This window comes from Misgurnus anguillicaudatus, chromosome 12, assembly GCF_027580225.2.
Source record: "Misgurnus anguillicaudatus chromosome 12, ASM2758022v2, whole genome shotgun sequence".
Taxonomy (NCBI): Eukaryota; Metazoa; Chordata; class Actinopteri; order Cypriniformes; family Cobitidae; genus Misgurnus; species Misgurnus anguillicaudatus.
In genome coordinates, this window is record NC_073348.2 from 11,886,270 (window position 1) to 11,896,425 (window position 10,156).

General features: G+C 34.7%; 1 non-coding gene across 2 annotated transcripts; it reads right to left on the reverse strand.

The window, feature by feature from the left end:
• Window positions 1–3,783: 3,783 nt before the first annotated feature.
• On the reverse strand, window positions 3,784–10,140 carry LOC129433561 (uncharacterized). 2 transcript variants are annotated; one of them, XR_012372746.1, is made up of 5 exons: window positions 9,772–10,140; window positions 9,559–9,663; window positions 6,431–6,452; window positions 6,150–6,171; window positions 3,784–4,484 (listed from the first exon to the last, which is right to left on the reverse strand). It is a non-coding gene; the product is annotated as an uncharacterized protein (transcript). The 2 variants fall into 2 exon arrangements; XR_012372745.1 differs by having other exon boundaries at window positions 3,784–4,487.
• Between the last annotated feature and the right edge of the window lie 16 nt (window positions 10,141–10,156).

The window sequence follows — 10,156 nt, forward strand, 5'->3', positions numbered from 1 at the left end:
AGTGAACAGTTTATTCTACGACCATCACGTGTCATGGGCTTTGCTTTTCTCAACTGAATGGACATACTAGATGTGGCCATGTGCATTTCTGTGACAAACTGTGCAAAAAATATGTAGTTTGTATCCTTTGCACAACGGTTATCTACAGAGAATAACCTGGTGTTAAAGTATCTGCTGGGGGAGACACATTTCACTCTGTCAGGCTCATCAAAAGTGTTCTTACCATCAGGAAACTGCACTGGAAATGCCATAGACTCAAGCTTAGGAATTTTAAAAATGCTTACAGGACTGTTTTTCTCTGCAGGGGCAATACAAAATATTCCATCATCATAAGACAACAAATGTTGACCAGGATCTGGGGGCTGTAGACATGTGTCCAAGACAAGACCAGATTGTTGTTCATTATTAGATTCAGGGTCATCACTTGAATTATCATCATTTTCATTGCTTTGTCGTTCTGTGTTTTCACTTTGGCTGTTGTTGTCAATGTCCATTGGCTCATCGTGTGCACTGCTGTCATTTAAAGACTGTTCATACTCATTCAGCATTTCATCTGCCTGGGGAGATGGATTTATAACAATATTTTTATATTCTGAATGCATATCTTTAAGTTTTCCTAAAGCAGATAAAACCTTGTGCATATTCATAGTCTGATACTGATAATGACCTTGGTAACAAAGACGTCTTTTCAGTTTCACTGTAAGCAGCTGTGATTCACTTCTTGGCCTAGGTAAACAATTAACTGTTGTTTCCACTTCAGATGCAACTGAAATTACAGCACCCTTTATAGCTCTCTGTTGGCCTTTAGGAAGTGTTAAGATTTTAGCAAAAGGAATGTACTTTGCAATAACATGTCTTTCTAGAATATTCAAATTGCATAGCTCTGGAGGAATAGGACTAAACTGAAGCTTATTGGCTACAGCAATGTCTGGCATTGTACCTCTCAAAAGTGTTGAATGGCAGCTGTGACAAATCCATTCTGTGTTTCTCATACACTGATCAGTACAATCAGAACAGATGTGAACATAGTTACCTGTCAAACATGCTGAAACAACTGTTGGATTCTTTTGATAGCTTTCACGATCACAGGTGCGCACTTGATTTGAGAAGAGTGCTCTTGCACAGCATGTGCAGATATATGTTGGCCCCTGTTTTATAATGTCTCTGAAAGTTTGCAATGCCTTTAATATCACTGGATTCTATATTTCAACAGGTTGGTCATTTCTAAACACTTGTGTTGCCTGGCGCACACAGTCAATTAGTTTATATTTGTGCTGTATGTCTTGTGCACAGTTTATCTTGTGAAGTATTTTGAGCGCTGATATTCTGTCTTTAGTTTTGAAAAAATTATATGCTTTCTGACGAGCCCTGAAAAGCAAGTCATGTTGATAAAGTTTTTTAAACGTATCCTTTCTTTGTTCATAAAAGTTTAAATCTATTTTGCACCGGTTTGTATAATAGTCTTTTTGCCTATGCCTGAAAAGTGCATCTCTTGAATATCTATCAGTGATGTATCTCTTATGTTTTTCCTTAAATATATTACTACTCCTGTAATTTCTTTTGACATAGTTTTTCTGTCTCTCTCTTAAATTCTTATCCATTCTGTAATTTACAATGATATATTTCTTTTGTTTCTCTCTAAATTGTGCATTACTACTGTAATTGCTGATTATTTTTCTCTTTTTTATATTTCTGTATTCCTCATTGGTCTTGTAATTGTAGATTCCATAACATTTTCTCTGATTTCTGTATTCCTCATTATTCTTGTAATTCACGATAGCATAAACCCTTCTTTTATTCTTATATTCTTCAGATTTGTTATTCAAGTTGTTTTTCATGGCTTGTTTGTGCTTTTCCCTGTAAGCTGTATTAGTTCGATAATAGTTCTTCATAGCTTGGTTATGTCTTTCCTTGTATTCTCTGCTTGTTTTGTAATGCTGTTTTTTTTGTCTGTTTCCTATCTTGTTTTAAATAAATTGTTTTGTGCCATTTTATCTGGTAATGCTTGCGCCTTCTGGATTTGTTAAGCTTTTTTGATTGCTGATTCAAGTTAAATGTTTTAACACACTGATCATTTGGATCTGACAATATAATTTGAATTGAGGAATCTTTTGAGATGTTATGAGAAAGTTTATTTAATTCAACATTTTTGTCTCTGTCCAAATTGTCAGTTACAGTAGTTTGAATCTCCATTTCATCTTCATCTGTTGTGTTGACTGGCCACTGAACTGGATTTATTACCTGAATTTGCTGTTGTGATGATGCAGCAGGTGCACATGGGTCATTAGTGGACAGAAATAGTTTTTCAGATATTTGAGATGCTACACACGGCTCTATGTTATCAAGATACTCCATGGAGACATCAGTACATACTGTTGTGCTTGTGAATGATACTGGCAGCAAATCAAATTGCACGTTATCGCTTAACTGGAAACACCCTTGAAACAACAGCAAACGTCTCTCTATCATGTCTTCTAAACGTGAAAATGTCAACATTACAGCAGTACCCGTGCCATCATTAGTAGACATGCCATCTGGTGTTCTGCAGTGTGAATCAAAAAATCCAAACCTCCCTGAGCGATCTCTAAACAAAGCAACACAATAAAGTCCACACAAAAACAGGCAGTTGCTGATTTCACTTCTGAGACATTGCAGAGTATTCTCGAGGTTGTCATAGCTGCCTAGTGCAGGTGCATCTCTTAGTAATCCAAACCTCTGGCCATGTTTAATGATGTTGTAAGAGCACAAGTTTGTCTCAAGTTTATCCGGTAGCTCATCAAAATCAAGGAAATTACTCCGAAATTGTCCTTTACTCTGTAGTGTTTGCTTGACAAGAGTGTACAAAGCATCACCTTTCTTTAAAATGTCATCTAATTCCAAACTGTTCAGCTCATTACGTTCGTTGTGCACCGCGAGAAACATTAAGGAATTGCACGTGCATTGTTGCCCTCTCGAATAAATACCGTACCTCGGGTCACTTTGACAGTGGGACGCCGTAACAGAGAGCACGTCTGGGCTTACGTCACTCGAACTTGACACGGAGTTAATGCACAGTGAAGCTTCTACCTTTCTGCGCTGCTTCTGGGCTTCACTTCGTTTACCTTTACGTGGCATGACGATGGAACAGGTGTTAGAAATCTAAAGATGTGTTTATAGCAAAGTACCTTTCGTATGTTAAACAAGTGCAAATTTTCCGGATAAAACCTTAATAACAAATACAAAGACCCACTCAATGAATATTAATGCTTATTATACGTTATGCTAGTATACCACAGTAACAAGTGTCAAACTACTGTATTTACATACACACAATGTAACTGTTATACCGTCAACCCTTTGTATTTCACTGAATTACAAAATGTTAACTAAAGGCAATGCCAGTAATGCAACCAATTAGTAAAGGCAAATGTTACAACGTGGTAAGATTCAAATATGAACTTGCCAAACCAAAATACTTTACTGATATTTTAATTACCTTTAAATGTACTGCACTCAAATAACAATTACAACAAGAGTCAAACTGTAAATATAATACTGATATATTAATTAGCTTTTAAAGTATAGGACTGAAATTTTAGTAACAAGTCAACAAATTAAATTTACAAACACACAAAACTATAGCAATTGAACTGTTATACTGTCAAACACTGTCAACCCCAATATTGTACAAAAATGTTAACCAAAAGCAATATCAGAAATGCAACCAATTAATAAAGGTAAATGTTACAATGTGGTAAGATTAACAGAGGAACTTGGCAAACCAAAATATTTTAATGACCTTTAAATGTAGTCTATTCAAATAGCAGTTACAACAACAGTCAAACTTAGAATATTTTACTGATATATTAAAAGTACTGTACTAAAATTTCACTGTTAAAACAGTCAAGAAATTAGATATACAAACACACAAGACTATAGCAATGGAACTGTTGAACTGTTAACCCCAATATTTTACAGAAATGATAACCAAAGGCAATATTACTAATGCAATTAATTAGTAGAGTATAGGCAAATGTGAAAAGACTCAGATATAAATGTAATACGTTTCAAAGATGAACTTCAAAAACAATTTTTTTTTACTGATATATTATTGACTTTTAAAAGTACTGTAATGTGTATTATCTATTATAAGCAGTCTAAAAGACTATAGGAAATTATGTTATTTTAAAACTATAGTAAATTATTGTGTGTGTTGATGGTGTTGATTTCCCAACGCAGTCCTCTAATCAACGTTGCTTTGTGAAGACACTCAAGGCAGCAGGGCACACTGGAGCTGTAGGTAGTTCTGCTCTCACTTTTTCTGTCAAAGCAAAAAGTTAAAAGGGCGTTCTGTTTTGGGGAAAGTCGGTGTATGGGGGTTAGGGCAACAGATTGGCTGGGTGGGGTAAAAAATTGGGTCGTTTTTTTTGGGTAGAAATTGTAGGCTTTGTTTTTTTAGTTGAATCGGTGGTTTTTTGGTATCCTGGCAGTTTTTAAGAGGCAAGCTGCTTGGGTATGCATGGCATGTTTTGCAGTGTTTAAATGCGGTTTGGATGCGTTTGAAGAGGAAGCAAGCAAGCAAAGCAGCAACGTTTTGAAATGCGCAGCCAGGTGTTTGTGAAGTAAAAGTACAGAATAGAAGAGAAGCAATGATTTTAGCAAGATAAAAGTTTGAAAGAAAATGTATATAAAGGTCAGGACAGGACATGACAAACAAACACAACACAAAGAGAAAAAAAACAAGTTAGTTACATTCTAAAGTCAAAATAGCACGCATATTACAGAATGATTAACAGTACATACTTAATTGTACAAAACATATTGCAGGACAAAAATAAGTTACAATTTTTGTTTAAACTCAAAGTATTAAGATCATATTAAAACTACACTCTAATATCAGTTTTTGAAAAGGCTGAATTATATTATCTTGGTTACACAGAATATAGGTCCAGTCTGTATGTTCATTCTGTTAAGGGTGGGGCAGTCAAAAGCTGATGCTCTGTACAGAGTGTTAAGTGTATGACACAAACTGACTCTGATTTCTTCTTTTAAAATCATATAATATTTTTCATTTTCCATGCAAACTGCTGATTAAATTTAATAGTGTATGTTCCTTCATGAGGTCATAAAGTAACCAGGCAGTGAAAATCAATTGTGCATTGCAGTTACTAGATGCTACCTTTAAACCATATTGGCTTTGCCATTTTGGCAGAAACAAGGATGTGACTACACATGGGTTTGTTGTGTTCAGATTGACTAGACAGCAGGACGATGTATGATCTTATGTTTTGGGCATGTAATGCGCAATATTCTGACAGCCAGGTATGTGATATGTAGTAATTTTTTAATCTGTACAAATTTTATGTTGAGTAATATTATTCAGCCTTAGGAAAATTATTTTAATAAAATCCCAGTCATCTCTCCCCCATTGTTAAAGCAATAGTTTGTCTAAAAATTAAATTTTTATGTTTATCAGCTTACCATCAGGCCATCCGAATTGTAGGTGACTTTGTTTCTTCAGTAAAACACAAATGTAGATTTTTAACTTCAACCGTTCAGTCTCTCAGTGAATATGCATGTGGATGGTATTAAAATTTGATAGAGAAAAATAACTCTGCGGCTCGTGACGACACATCAATGTCCTAAGAGATAAAACTGAACCAACAGGTTGCGAACCAACTTCATAGGTGCATACTGCCACCTATTGTATCGGGTGCACTGCATGAGGGTGCATAAGCACTATACGGGGCACCGATATAGTAGGTGGCAGTATGCTCTTATGAAGTTGGTTTGCAACCCACCCTTAAACACCAAGAAGAAGATGTGCACACACGTACTTCTTTAGGCATAGTGCTGTATTGAAGGTTAAAAAATTATATAAATACTTTTCGGTTTCTTGCACAAACCGATCGTTTCGTGTCTTAGGACATTGAGTTGTCGTCATGAGCCGCAGAGTTTAATTTGGATTTGTCTGTACATTCCTCTATCAAGTTGTGTTACCACCCACCTGCATTATACATCTGACAGACTGAAACAGTTGGGAGTTAAAAATCTATATTTGTGTTTTACTGAAGAAACAAATTCACCTACATCTTGGATGGCCTGGGGGTAAGCTGATAAACATAAGATGAACTATTGCTTTAAATGTGAAATATGTAACTGTTACTTACAAAGATGAATTAGATGTCCAATCTAGGAAAAACAAAATCAACAAAAACGACAAATTAGTTCAAAGTAGGCATGACCACATTTACAGTGTATTTAGAAAGTACTTAAACCCCTTTACTTTATTTGCAAATTTGTTATGTTTGCATTAATCCTTTTTATAATTTATATATACCTCAAGAATTTAAAATTACAAATTCACCTACATCTTGGACGGCCTGGGGGTAAGCTGATAAACATAAGATGAACTAATGCTTTAAATGTGAAATATGTAACTGTTACTTACAAAGATGAATTAGATGTCCAATCTAGGAAAAACTAAATCAACAAAAACGACAAATTAGTTCAAAGTAGGCATGACCACATTTACAGTGTATTTAGAAAGTACTTAAACCCCTTTACTTTATTTGCAAATTTGTTATGTTTGCATTAATCCTTTTAATAATTTATATATACCTCAAGAATTTAAAATTATATTACTTTCCAAAGATAATGCAGTTGTCACAATATTAAACACTGTGGACTGGTTTCACAGACAAGCCTATTAAGCATCTTTAAAAAGCACTCCTTTGAAGAAGACATTACTGGTGTGTATCATAAGACAAATCAATGGCACTGGCATATCTTAAGATGTGTTTTACTAAACCTTGTCTGTGAACCTGGGGGTGTGTTAATAAAAGTCAGATGCAGCTTTTCAAGGCCTAATTAAAATGTTCTGACTCAAAAAAAAAAAGAATTTAAATCATTCTCATTAATCAACATCTAGTACCCCATAATGACAAAGTGAAAACTGAATTTAAGACATTTCTGTAAAATGTTTTAAAGGAAAAAAAAATCACATTTACTTAAGTATTCAGACCCTTTGCGATAACACTAGAAATTTTGTTTAGGTGCCATTTATTTGTGTTGATCAATGCCGAGATTTTCTACCTTGACTCGAGTCCACTGAGCTATCATCACTAAAACCTTATCAAAATGACCCTAAGCAAAGAACAAGGACAACACAGTAGTGGTTTAGGGACAACTATGTGAGAAGTGGACCAACCAAAGCCCTGACTTCAACCTCACCAAGCATCTCTGGAGAGACCTGAAAATGGCTGTCAGCCGACAGTTCACATCCAAACTCACTGAGCTTGAAAGGATTTAAAAGGAAGAATGGCAGAAATTCCTTCAATCCAGATGTGCAAAGCTTGTTGCGTCATTCCCAAAAAGACTCGAGGCTGTACTTGCTGCAAAAAGTGCTTCAACTAACTACAAAGTAAAGTGTCTGAATAATTTCATTTTTTTTTCTTCTTTTAAATACATTTAGACATTTCCAAAATCCTGTTTTCAGTTTCTCATAATGGGGTACTGAGTGCAGATTAATAATAAGAGGGGGGGGGGGATTATTGTAGTATCAGATTGAGACCTAACAAAATTGAACTGTGTAGGGGGTCTAAATAGTTTCTAAATACAAAGGTCCACAATGTGCAGTATAATGTCATTCAAACTTCAGTGTTTCTGCTGTCCTATAATAATTGGTAAAAATTAAGTCTTGATCTTATTTAGTCGTACCCAAAATGATCTACTTAGTCACATATGCTTCAGAATAAACAATTAATTATATGATATTCCTGTTCAAAATGTTTCCTTTCCTGTGGTATTAATGTAAAGATTGTTAATTTAATAAATTATCGCATCAGGCAACACAATAGAACCTAAACTGTAAAATGCCACCTTCAGAATTATTATTTTTTTTAACTCACCCCCTTGTCATCCAAGATGTTTGTCTTTCTTTGTTCAGTTGAATACAACCAGACCTATATTAAATAATACCCTGGCTGTTCCTTGCTTTGTAATGGCTCTGATCAGAGACCAAATGTTTAGAAGCTCCAAAAACTGCATCCATCCATTATTAAAGTAATCAAAATTTAATGTATCCAGTGGGTTAATAAAAAAACAATTCATATTTTGACCTTTTAGTTACAAAACATACCTTAAATAAACAAACAATAAAACATTTAGTGTCTAACGACTGTCAGTTTTGTCACAACTCATGATGAAACACAAGAACCAATAAGATTTTACATACCACTATATTTAAATCTATAGTTGATTTTGTTTTATAAAATTACGTATATGTAACTAATCACTAAAAGTGCTCAGAACTAAACTTTTTCTTATAAACCTTATACTTTGCTTCTAAATACATTTATTAAACCACTGGGTTGTATATGGATTACTTTAATGATGGATGGATGGATGGATGGATGGATGGATGGATGGACTTTTTTGAGATCGTAAATGTTTGGTCCATGATCAAACTTATTACAAAGCAAAAAGGAGCCAGTATATTAATAATTAGAACTCTGATTGTGTTCAGCTGATGAAAAAAAGGCATAAACACCTTAGATGACTTAGATGGGGCTAAGTAAAAAAATCTATCATTTTTATTTCTGAAGGTGGAGTACATCTTCAATAAAGTCAGTTTTACTTTCAAACTAGGAGTGTAACGGTTGTCGGTAAAGAATCGAATCGTCCTGTTTTCCAACCCACAGTTCGGGACGCACGGGCACCATGTTTAATTCGACCACGCATTTCTATTATAGTTTGGTGAAAAAATGATGCATAAAAAAGCTAATGTATGGTTCTGAATAATCTCTGCATGTGTTAAGGTGAGAGTACCTGTCCAATCAACTCGAAGTATGCAAATTTGTTGCCATCCTCACAGTTCATCCTCGCGTGTTTGTGTGTTTCACAGACCGTTTAGCACGGCAAACGAAGGAGAAAAGACGCTAACAGAGTCATCCCCAGCTGCATTTAAGTGTACTGCAGCAGTGGTGCTCAAGAAAACGTGGACAAAACTGTAAAATTCGCGAGTGCCGTATGCCTAAGACAATACATCTAATATGACGAGACGCTTTACGCGTCATCACCAGGGTTTTGTTGATAGCACACGATCGCAGGTGAGGCAGAAACAGCACAAATTGCCTTCTGTGTTTGAATTTTAACAAACCTATCTTCTTGCAAAAAAAACTTGAAGATAGCGGCATAGAATATAAAAACTAACCCAGTGTTCTAAGCTATTTTATGTTCATATTGAATTGCACAATAAAGCTGGTATATAGTATAATAATACAAGTGCTATTAAGTGAAAATGTTGATTTTGGCAGAGGTTAAAAACAGCTTAGGTTTTTATTTTTGTAAAGCAGCCTGTTGTGACCAATGTGTACTGAAACTGTGACCCTAAGCCGTGATACGCACCGAAACGTGAGTAATTTGAACCGTTACACCCCTATTTCAAACATGCTGAAATGGCCAAAACTGACAAACAACAATAAACATTGGTAAACAATATCTGTTACATTAACAGAAAAACAATGTTATAATGTCATTAGGCAATTACTGATTCAAAAGTAATTGAAAATGACTCACCAGTGACGCAATGTGGATGGCTCTGAAAAGAGCCTTTGGGTTCGCTATAATAAATTGTATGAAATAGGTGCTGTTGCCCAGCAAAACCAGGAATTTGGCTGAGGTCTAGAGAAAATCAAACAGAAGAAAAAGAAATGGTCACTAAATATCTAAATAAAATATGTCATAACTTGTACATTTAGTAAGAATTTGACATTCAAAAATAATACTTACTTAGCTAAAGCAGTTAAATGTTTTCAAAAGAGCAAAAGAAAGAAAAATTAAACATTACTATTTAAATATCATGTGCAAGGTTAACTGTTCAGAAAAAAAGTATTATGTTGCAACAGAGATTGTTATATAAATGACTTACCACAAAAATGTCTAGACAGCAAAAAATGATGTAACAAAAGTACAGGGGGAAGAGAGAAAAAAACATACATTATTATCAAATCATAAGGGTTGATATACCAACCATATTCTGTTTACAATAGTATATTTTATAAAGTATATTTTGAGGAATTGCCTCCAACATATTAATAAACGTTACACTAGAAAAAAACGCATGTATTTTGCGTACTTCCCCCTACCTAGGCTCTTTATTCAAACATTTTTTCGT